Below are 11,665 nucleotides of genomic sequence, written 5' to 3' on the forward strand. Positions count from 1 at the left end.
GAAAGGCTACCAGCATTTCCTTTACCACTAGCCAACTCGGTATCAAGTAAATAAAAATGATATCAGTTAAATAAAAATAAATATTCGCGTGATATTTACATTTACAGTTATATAAATCATTTTACTTTTGCTATTACTGTAATTATGTAACAACAATATATCTATTATGTGATGTATTTTTGTCACCATTTTATTATCATTTCTATAGATTATATAATGGTGTACAAATATCTAGTTACATTACGTAAACAAAAAAACACCCGTCCGGTCGGGCGGATCCAGCTCTAGTTGTATCTTTAAAAAAGATGATAAAAATCATTAGACAATTGATCTCGACTAATCTTAAGCGATTACGTTCACTTTGATGACAACGTAGGATCCTTTTACTAAAGGTGTGTCATGAGATCAAATTGTTATATCATCAAAAGGAATGGGTAGCCTGTGAATTAAAATGAGGTTTGACAGTAACTCTACCTAACTGACTGGAGATCCCAAGAAATAGGTTAAATGAGACTACTAAGTCAAACTAAATCTACACAAAGTATTGTAAGACTTCGGTCTATACTCAGTTACTATGATGATTAAACAGTGGTACATGTAAGGAATAGAGGATAAACATTTGCTTTTAATGATTTGTGTCTATTATTTTGAAATATGAATGGAGTAGTACATGATACTCCTCTAAACAAAACTAATGACAAATCACCTTGTGAGTGTGAAATGAGGCCGTTTCTAGGAGAATGAAAAAAATGTTATATTCTCCAAGTTCACTCATGATTAATCAGGACTGTTCACGACCAAAATGAACACAACAGAAAACCTAATTCTGTGAGAGAATAAAGTTGTGTTATAACTAGTGTCTAGGTTTACACCAAAGCATGGGAGGTTCAAGACATCATGGCCACCTCATGGCCAAGTAAATCCGATAGCTATTAACAATGACTGGTTCAAGTCTGAAAAATTGCTACCAACTCATCATCCAATGGATTTTTCGTTTGTACTCTCAAAAGTCTTTAGTTGAGTCTAGGCCTTGGCGTTTGGTGGTCCGTTCGGTTTCGGTCCGGGTGATTCGGATTTTTGGATTTTCGGTGTTATGCTCATAAGTACCATTCGGTTTTTACTAATTATCGGATCGGGTTCGGTTCGGTTCCTTCCGGGTTCGGTTCGGATCAGATTTAACCAATGTTTAAAATCGTACAAAAATATATTTTTAAAAACCTTGAAAATTGACCAAAAAATTTTCAAAATATATAAATTATTTACAAATCTAATTAAAAATTAGTTAAACTATCAAAATTAACTAAAAAGTATTCAAAATAACAAATAAAATAAACTACAAAAGTATTTTGAATACTCTAAAATATCTAAATCACCTTAATATATATAAAAACATTAACATATTTAACTAATTTCAGATATCTTCGGATCCTAATTTGGATTTCGGTTTGGTTCGGGTTATAACCAAAGTCCAAAGTAGTAAGCTCATAAGTCCCATTCGGATATTTTTGTAAAAAAGTTCGGATTCAGTTTCGGTTTTTTCGGTTCGGGTTAAGGTCGATACTTCGGGTTGAGTTAAAAACGCCCAGGCCTAGTTGAGTCTTGTCGTGTCTTGTGTAGGAAGTCAAGTTTGTCGAGTTGTCTAGTGTCTAGAGTCATTTCTATTTATGTGGGGATTGTTGGAACTATTTTTTGAACATTATGAATAGTATATTCATATGTCAAAAATGAAGTTTTATTTGAATGAGAAATGGAGGTATGTGTGTGATTTGAGAAATTAATATAAAGTAGCAAATACACACATTGGATATTTGAACTTGGTTTTGTGTTTTTTTGATTTGTTAGTTGGACTTCATGTTCATTAACTTAGTCTTATAAACCAAATATATGTTGATCTTTTATATTGATAAAGTATAAAAAAAAATCATTTCAAAGTATATTATTTAGTTTGAACTTGTCAAACAATAATAATTTTACTCTTTAATTTCTTCGTCAAAATATGGAATAAATTCACAATAATTGACAAGAATTAAAGACTCAATTAGTGCACCATGGATGTTTCATTTTTGTGTTAAAAAATGAAACTTGTGCTTCTCATTATTTTCTATAAAAGGGTTTGCTAGCATTATAAAAATACACACATCAACACCAAAAGAAAAGTTACATTCTGCTACTTTAAATAGTCATGTTCGTAGTTTTTTTTGTCTGAGAGTACAATACAAAGTTAGGTTCGATAGATTCTGTTTTTTGGTGATGGTAAACAGAAATATATGCAGTTGTATCCTGGAAATCTGAACGCTATGAAACCGTCACTCTACGGAGTGTTTAAAAATTTAATGAAAGAAATTAATCTTCTCGATTCTGCAATTCTTCTTTATTCATTTATTTCGGTATTGTAATTTTAATTTTTGTTCTTATTATATTTGTATCCATTGTAGTAAAATAAGATTCCTACAGACCTACCAAACCATCCTTTCTTAATTGGTGCTCAATTCCACCCGTAATACAAATCCAGACCCGGGAAAGCTTCTCCTCTGTTCATAGGTCCGAACCCATTTCAAAGCTAGTAAAAAAGATCCAAAACTTTTACAGCTCTCTATTCTCTTGAATCAGCACAAGTATTCTAATGAAATGTTTCTGCACATTCTTTATTTGCAGGTCGCATTGCAGCATCGTGTCGTGAGCTAGACACAGTCATGAATCCAGCCTCTTTTCATTAACATCTCATTAGTACCGACCCCAAGAATCTTTCGTCAATGGAACCTGACTCCAAGAAATGTCCTAATGGCTTGGCTGTGTAAGGTACAGCAATGAATACTGCAACGGCCTCTACACTAGATGGCTGCAGACTCCTTTTTTTTTTAAATCTCCATTAGAATTGCTTCATTTTCAATTTTAGTTTGGATTTTGAGTTGTTTTTTTTTTCCTTTTCTATAAGCATAGGATCTTTCATCTGTACATATGATTCAAGCTTTTGTCAGGTTTCTAGACTCATTTAACAGAATCTATGTTCTGGAAAGACTATAGAAACGTTTGAAAATCGAGGTTGATACCCCTAATTTTTTTTTATTCCAATCAGAAGGGATGTCGCATATTCGTACCATTGGAATATTTTGTTTCTCAATTTGGTCTGAGTGTGAGATAAGCATCTCTTATATATTAAATAAAAAGTATTACAACGAGGTAGTAAAGTCTGTTAGAGAAAATATGTTTATCCATCTAAATATCTATTATATATTAAAAGGAAGTATTACAACATTTGAGTTAGTCATCATCACCACAATTATTCTTAAAATCTTTAGAGAAATATATTTGGCCATCTAAATATATAATAAGTTTTTTATTAAATTTATCATAAATTAATTATTAATATTATTCATTCTTTCCTTAAATAAAATTATGGAATTGTCTAATATGGCTAAAGTATATATACAATTAATAATTTTGAATAATAAAGATTTGATAAAAAAAATTAGTGTATCCTCTATCATTTTCTTAAAACTTTTTATCTTAAATTAAGCAACCACATTAGCCATATAATTATAACTAGGTTAAGACCCATGCATTATTATTAATTTTGTGTTTTATACATATTATAAAATAATAAATAAATAAATAAATATATATATATATATATATAGAATAATTGAGAAATCAGTAACTATTATGTATATAATTAAATTAACTCGAACACATAAATAAAAAACTCACACTTATTTATTTACAATCACTTTATATAAGTAAATCTAAAAAATAAATGATATTAACATAGATATATATATATATATATATATATAGTATATTTTTTTTGGCTATCTACTAAACGAAGCTTTATATTTATATAGTTTTATGATCATTTGCTTATTTTTATAAAAAAAATTTAAACTATTGATAACCATTATATTTATAGTATTTATATAGTTTTAAACGAAGCTTCGTATTTATATAGTTTTATACGAAGCTTCGTACTTTTATTTTTATTGTTATAGTAATTCATAATCGTTTTAAAAATATCATTTCAAAGTTTGAAATTAAAGTATTAAATTCTCAATATTTTTTCAATGCAAATTTTAAAATTAAAATATTTATGTATTTTTAGATGGTATATAGTTTGAATATCTATTAAATGACACTTCTTACTCATTAATTTTATAATCATTTGTATTTTGTTATAACAAAAAATTTAAACTATTCTAAACAAATATTGTATGTGGAATTTTAAAAGTTTTATTAATTTATAATCGTTTTAAAAAACTCAAAATATAACATATACGAAAAAATCTAATTTTTTATTATATAGTTAATGTGATTGTTTAATTTATTTTCACAATATAAATTTAACAAAAATAATAAAGGTAACACAAATTTTATCAAATCTTTCATATTTAAATCATTAATTGTCATATATATATATATATATATATATTAACCATATTAGGGTGATGATTGTTTCAATAGTTTCTAGTTTTAGTTTTTGGTTTAGTTTTAGTTTTTGGTTTTTAGATTTTGGATTTTGGTTTTCAGCTTTTGGCTTTTGGTTTTTGGTTTCTAGATTTTGATTTTGGTTTTTGGTTATGCTGTATATTTTTTATTTTTCAAAACTTAATTAATACATTACTTTAAAATAATACAATAAATAGCAATAAATATTTAGATTTACAATTAAAAATATCAAAATATGGATATTATTATTTAAAATAAAATACAACATCATATTTTAATTATTATATTAAAAATTATATTATAGAAAAGATAGATAAAAAATATATAAAATTACACAAAAATAAAATTATTTAAAAGTTTGAAACTACTAAGAAATTTTTCTTATATAAATTATTTTATTTTTTTAAAAACTTGAATAGCAAAAGTTTTCCTATATAAATATTATAAATTATACAAAAATAAAAATACTCAAAATTTTGAAAATAATTATACATTTTTAAATTATTTATATTTTCTTAAAGATGAATGGCTATTTTTATTTTTCAGGATTAATACAATATATTGTATGAATAAATTATACATATTATTTTTTCTGATTTTTAGTTATTTTTAATGTGACTAATAATTATTAAAAATATTCAATTATTTTATTTATAGAAATTAATAACTAATTTTAAAAATTAATTAATATTATTTATAAAATATATAAATTTATTTTAGAGATATGAAACAAAATAAATTATTTCACATTACTATTCAAATTATATCTAAAGTACAAAAATTGTATGATAATTTCATCTTTATGAAAATATTATTTATTAATTATTAATTAATTAAAATGTAGTAGTTTCTTCAAAAAAAATCAAAATTCGTTTTTTTCATAAAAGCTAACAAAAGTTGGTTTTTAGTTTTTCTTCATAAATTGGTTAAACTTTTGAAAAACTAGTTTCCCTAAATTTTAGGGAATCTATTTGCTGAAAAGCTTGATTGGCAAATAAAATGGTTTTTACAAAAACAAAAACTAAAAGCAAAAACTTGATTGGAGGAAAAATGGTTTTTGAGAAAACAAAAACCAAAAACTAGTCTAAAAACTGAAAACAATCAACCTCTAGGTAATTTCATAGCTTTTATATAAGAAAATAGTGAATAACATTAATAGTAATTTTATGGTTACTTTGATAAAAAGTATATTATATGTTTATATGAACCAACATTTTTCTCTAAAAACTTTGAGAAGCATTCTAGTGATGACATGTGTCATAGCTAAAATGTTGTAATGCTTCTCTTTTAATATATAGGGGATTTAGATTTTTCCGTATATGTTATATTTTAATATTTTTTAAATGACTATAAATCACTAAAACTGTTATAAGTTTCACATTGAATTTTTTGTGATCCATGGTTTAATATTTTTGTTATGACAAGATACAAATGATTACAAAATCATATAAATAGAAAGTCACATTTAATAATAGTAAGATTGGAAGATATATATATATATATATTAACATTGTTTAGATTAAACTATAAACTATATACTATATAAGATGACAAAAAAAACTATATACTATATAAAATACATAAATACTAAGTGTTTTCCTGCACCATGTGCAGTAAGAAATTTTTTAAATCTAACTTATATTTAAAAATATTTTTTATTAAATATTATAAATTTTATTATTTTCTTACTAATATTTAATATAGATTTGATATATATTAAATCATTTTGTATAAAAATGATATAAAATTGTATAATTATCAAAAATTTAGCCTAAAAATATTTATAAAATTTGTAGGTATATAAAAAACTAATGATCTTACGATTAGATATTTAAATTTTTAAAAAATTGTAGAAAATTTTGAAAGCTTTAGTAATACAAATTGTATAATTATGCAAAAATAATAATATTTCGAAATTTGAAATGTTATATATGAATATATTTATTTTATAGATGATGTATGAGCTATTACCATATTTTAAAAAAAGTTTACCAAAAAGAAATACCAATATTAAATGTAATATATGAATTATTACCATATTCTAATAAGTTTGCCAAAAATATAAATCAACATTAAATGAAATTATCCATGTCATATTTTTCCAGAAACCATGTCATCAATATCAGTAGTCATGTCATATTTGTTTTGTGAAATTGATTGTAGAGATGACACGTGGCAAAATCACTTCACAAATATAGTCTAGGGGATTTTAATTCCAATTTTTTTTTTTTGAAATTTTTTTTTTGATAAAAGATTTGAAATTATATTGGCAACTTAATATTTAAATTTTAAACTTTGCATTGAAATGTTTTAAACAATTATAAATTATTAAAACTATTAAACATTCGAAAATAAAATTTTTGTTATCAGTGATTTAAAGTTTTTGTTATAAAAAGATACAAATGATCAATAAAACAATGCAAGAAGAAAACATTATTCAATAGATATCAATATTAAAATATACTACATATCTATGTTAATATCATTTTAATTTAATTATATACCATATAAAATAGAAAAAATGTTTGTTTGGATTAACAAAATTTATTTATGTATTCACGGCAATTTAATTATATAAATAATAGTTACTGAATTTTTAATTATTCAATATATATTTATTATTTCATAATATGTAAATGAATATATGATACATAAAAATAATTTATATAAAATGTTCATCATGCGGTCCTAACCTTGTTTGATAATTAAAACTAAAAACAAAAGACTGAAGTTTTATGTTTTCTTAAGGCTGTATTTGGCAAATATCTTTAAGAACTGCAAGGACTTGAAAAAGGTAAATCTTAAAAGCCATATCCAATCACATTTTAGCCATTTTTTGTTCAACAAATTATAGCTGTATTTTTTCTAAAGTCACTTTACCGAAACATACAGTCCATATCAGTCACAGCCTTAACTAAACTTTGAAGATTAAATAAAAGTGTTTGTTATTACTATCCTGGAAGTTTAGTCTCCTCTTGCCATTGTGTGGGGATCAGTTCCAAAGTTGGAGTTGTTGAGGCTTGGTTGAGACTGCAACGAGATGGTTTGTGTGTATTGTTTTCTTTTTTTTTTTCCTGGAGGAGAAGGCTGGTGAGTCTTGATGTACTTTAAGCTTTGTGCTATCTATAACATCTGGGAAGTGATCAGGGCAAAATGAATATGCACATCTAGGTTCCATTAGGTTTATTTTAATGCTGGTTGTAGGTTTTGTTGGAAGATCAGTTCTACTATACGCAATTGATTCTCTTGTTGATTATTTTTTGTCGTAAAAATGCACTGCCATTATTACCTTTTTGTACTTTTCTGATCGGTTCAAAAGTAATATCTTTAAAAATTAGAAATATTAACTTACGAGATAAAAAATGAGATTTCACTTAAACTCGATTCGTTTAAAGTTAAAAAAGAAACGACGTCAAAGTCTTACTTTTCCGACGCGGAGGGAAGAAACAAAAAAACCAAAGAATACGACGAGACGATGATGACGGAAATAAGAAAAGGGCAAAGGACCGTAAATAGGGAGAAAACTTGAGGGTAATCTGGTAAACATACGGAAGAGAAGATCGTACGGTAGGGTACCGTCAACCGTGTTAGCTTTGGTGGTCGTCCGCTGATCCGTTAAAAACTGTGTGCGCGTTTTCGTCTGGCGGGTCATCTTTTTTTTTTTTTTTCACTTTAAACATACCATTTCACTTATACCCCGAACAAAGTTCTAAACCAACATATTACAAGTCAGATACCAAAAAAGAAAGGATCAACCACCATCGAAGGCAACACAAAAAGGAAAACACAACTACCATTAACTTAGCCAAAAAGATCAACCATCCAAGAAGGATAGCTTGTGGCCACATACGATTGAGGTAAATCCCATACAACCACACTCTGAGCTATACGGTAGGCTCCACAGATCAAAGACCTATCAGCTTTTTCCAATTTCCACTCAAGAATATACTGGAGAGAAGATAGGATTCTGTTCGACATCCACCTAAACGATGGCCAAGCAGGCGGTCTGATAACAGCTCCAACTAACTCTTTTGAATCTCCTACAAACACTATCTTCGAGAAGTGAAGACTCCTCATGCTTTCAATAGCCCATACCCAAACTTGAACTTGAGCCTCTCTCAATGATGGGATATTAGTGAAAGAACATCTACTGTGAAGTAATACAACTCCTTTATGGTCTCTCACCAGCCACGCTGCTCCACATCTTTGGTTCCTTTTGTCCCATTCAACACCTATATCACATTTTTTCCATTGATCAGGAGGCGGCGACCATTCGACAAGATTATCTGAAGGGCTAACAGGGGGGTTCGTCTCAGCAACATTCTCCACAGCTTGAGCTTGGGACCAATCATTCATGTCATTAAACGATTTTCTTACTACTCCTAAGGCCTCAAACTCTAACCCTTCAAAGATAAGGCTGTTTCTATTTTTCCAAATTCTCCACAACAGCCAAGGAAACACATTCCTTAGATATGCAGGAATTCTGAAATTCTTCTGGCCAGCGAGAAGAAAATTGATGTTCTGAAAAATGGAAGTACTAAACCCCTCATGAGGCAAAGGAACACCAGAAACTGCCCAAACAAGTCTAGCATAGGGACAAGTAAACAACAGATGATTTTCAGTTTCACCATCCATTCCACAGAATTGGCATCTATTATCAACCTGCATCCCCCGAGAAGCTATTCCATCAGCCACCGGCAAAGCGTTAGACACAATTTTCCAAAGAAAGATTCTGAGCTTTGATGGAATAGAAAGATCCCAAATGAGCTTCTTTAGCGGGTTAATGGACGGTAGAGCTTCAGCCTGTCTCCTAACCTCAGAATTAGACAGTTTAGAGGCTAGCCAATACCCTGATTTGGCCGTGTACGCTCCACACGCATTATACTTCCAGACTTTAAAGTCCCTAGATCCTGGCGCAATTTTCATCTGTGAGATGAGCTCCACGTCTTGAGGATAAAACAGATCTCTCAGCAAACTCATGTTCCAACTCTTAGAGTGTTGATCAATCAGAGCTGCTACCTTCAAATCCAAATCAACGAAAACGTTTTTCATCAAAGGAATTCTCATTCTATCACCATCTTCAATCCATGGAGTGGCCCATACAAGAATATCTTCACCATTGCCTATCATCCATTTGAGTCCTTGATCCAGAAGCTCTTTTCCGAACAATAGGCTTCTCCAACCGTAAGAGGGTCTGGCACCTAGTGTCGCTTTACCAAGATTTCCATCCTGAAAATATCTGCTCTTTATAAATCTCGCATAAAGAGACTCAGGGTCGTTTAAAATCCGCCAGGCTTGTTTTGCCAAAAGAGCCTGGTTGAAGAGTTGCAAATTTTTGAAACCCATCCCACCAAGATGCTTAGGAAGACATAATTTCTCCCAACTCACCCAATGAATTTTCTTTTTGTCTTCCACTGAGCTCCACCAAAAGGTCGCCAAGGCAGAGGATAAATTGTCACAAGTGGTTTTTGGAAACTTGAAGCAACTCATAGCAAAGATAGGAGATGCCATGGCTACTGACTTGATCATCACTTCTTTTCCACCTTGTGAAAGTGTCCTGGAGTACCAATTTGACAAGTTCTTCTTGGTTTTGTCTTTGATAAAGTTCAACATCTCAATCTTTGAGCCAGAGAAGCACTCAGGTAACCCCAAATAAGAGCTAGCCCCTCCTTCATTAAAGATACCTAGCAGAACCCTTAATCTCTGTTTTAAAGCCTCATTCACCTTCTCGCCAAAAGTAATGGATGACTTTGAAAGATTTATCACTTGCCCTGTTAAACTCCCATAGTAATGCAAGATCGACTGCAGTTGCTGACATTGGGCTTCCGAAGCTTTAAGAAGGAATAAACTATCATCAGCAAACAGGAGATGATGAATTGTCGGACCGTCCAATGAGAAACTGATCCCGTCAATCAGACTTCTCTCTTCGGCTTTGTTCATCAGGTGGGTTAGTCCTTCAGTACAAAGGACAAACAGGAAGGGAGAGAGATGATCTCCCTGCCTAAGACCTCTCTCTGGTGTCACCAATCCATAAGGCTGTCCATTGATAAGAACAGAATAGTTTACCGAAGAGATGCATAACATTACCAATGCAATCCATTTGATATCAAACCCCATAGCTTTCAAGAGAGCTTCAACATATCCCCATTCAACTCTGTCGTATGCTTTCGACATATCAGTCTTAACAGCTAGGAACTCATTAGATACCACCGGATGAGTCCTCAGGGCGTGAACAGCTTCATGAGCGATCAAAATGTTGTCAAATATCAACCTGTCTTCCACAAATGCTGACTGGTTCGGTGCCACTAGATCAGATAGAAAAGGCTGAAGCCTCGAAACCAGAATCTTGGAGATTATTTTATACAGCACCGAACACAAGCTTATAGGACGGAGATCAGACATCAAGTGAGAATGAAGCTTCTTTGGGATCAGACAGATTTGCGTGAAGTTCCATTGTTTAGGGAAAGACCCTGAATTGAAAAAACCTTGAATTTCCATCACGACTCTAGGACCCACAATATCCCAATATCGCTGAAAAAACAATCCAGTCATACCGTCAGCGCCAGGAGCACTGCTCGGCTTAATAGCAAAGGCTGCCCTCTTAATTTCATCTTTGGTTACCACAGAAGTCAGAAGGCCATTCATTCTATCAGTCACTCTAGGAGCCATCCCACTGAATAAGGAATCAAGGTCTGAAGGTTTCGAGGACTTGAAGAGTTTAGAGAAGTATTTTGTTGCTACTTCACCCTTTGAAGCTTCTCCTCTAACCATGTTCCCACTGGCATCCTGGAGTTTCTCAATATAATTCTTGTTTCTGTCTGTTTTAACTGAAGCATGGAAGAACTTGGAATTTCTGTCTCCAAAGGCATTCCATTGATCTCTGCTCTTCTGTTTCCAGAAGCTCGATTCATCAGAGTAGGCTTTTATCAACTGGAATTTCAGGGAACTTAGAACAGCAGGCTTAGGGTTTCTGCTAGACATAGCTGCATCAAACTCTTCTTTGATTCTTGATATTCTGAGCTTAGAGTTCAAATCTGAAGAGCGTTTCCATCTACTCAAAGCTTTTCTACAATCTCTGATCCTATCTGCCACTGAAGCTCCAAGACCATTGCAATTAGTAGACCAAGCATGCCTCACTGCCTCCTTAACATCCGGTCTATGGAGCATTCTTTTATCAAATCTAAAGGATCCTCTGTATTTTTCATGAGAGTCCATTAGGCTTAAC

This window comes from Brassica napus, chromosome C8, assembly GCF_020379485.1.
Source record: "Brassica napus cultivar Da-Ae chromosome C8, Da-Ae, whole genome shotgun sequence".
Taxonomy (NCBI): Eukaryota; Viridiplantae; Streptophyta; class Magnoliopsida; order Brassicales; family Brassicaceae; genus Brassica; species Brassica napus.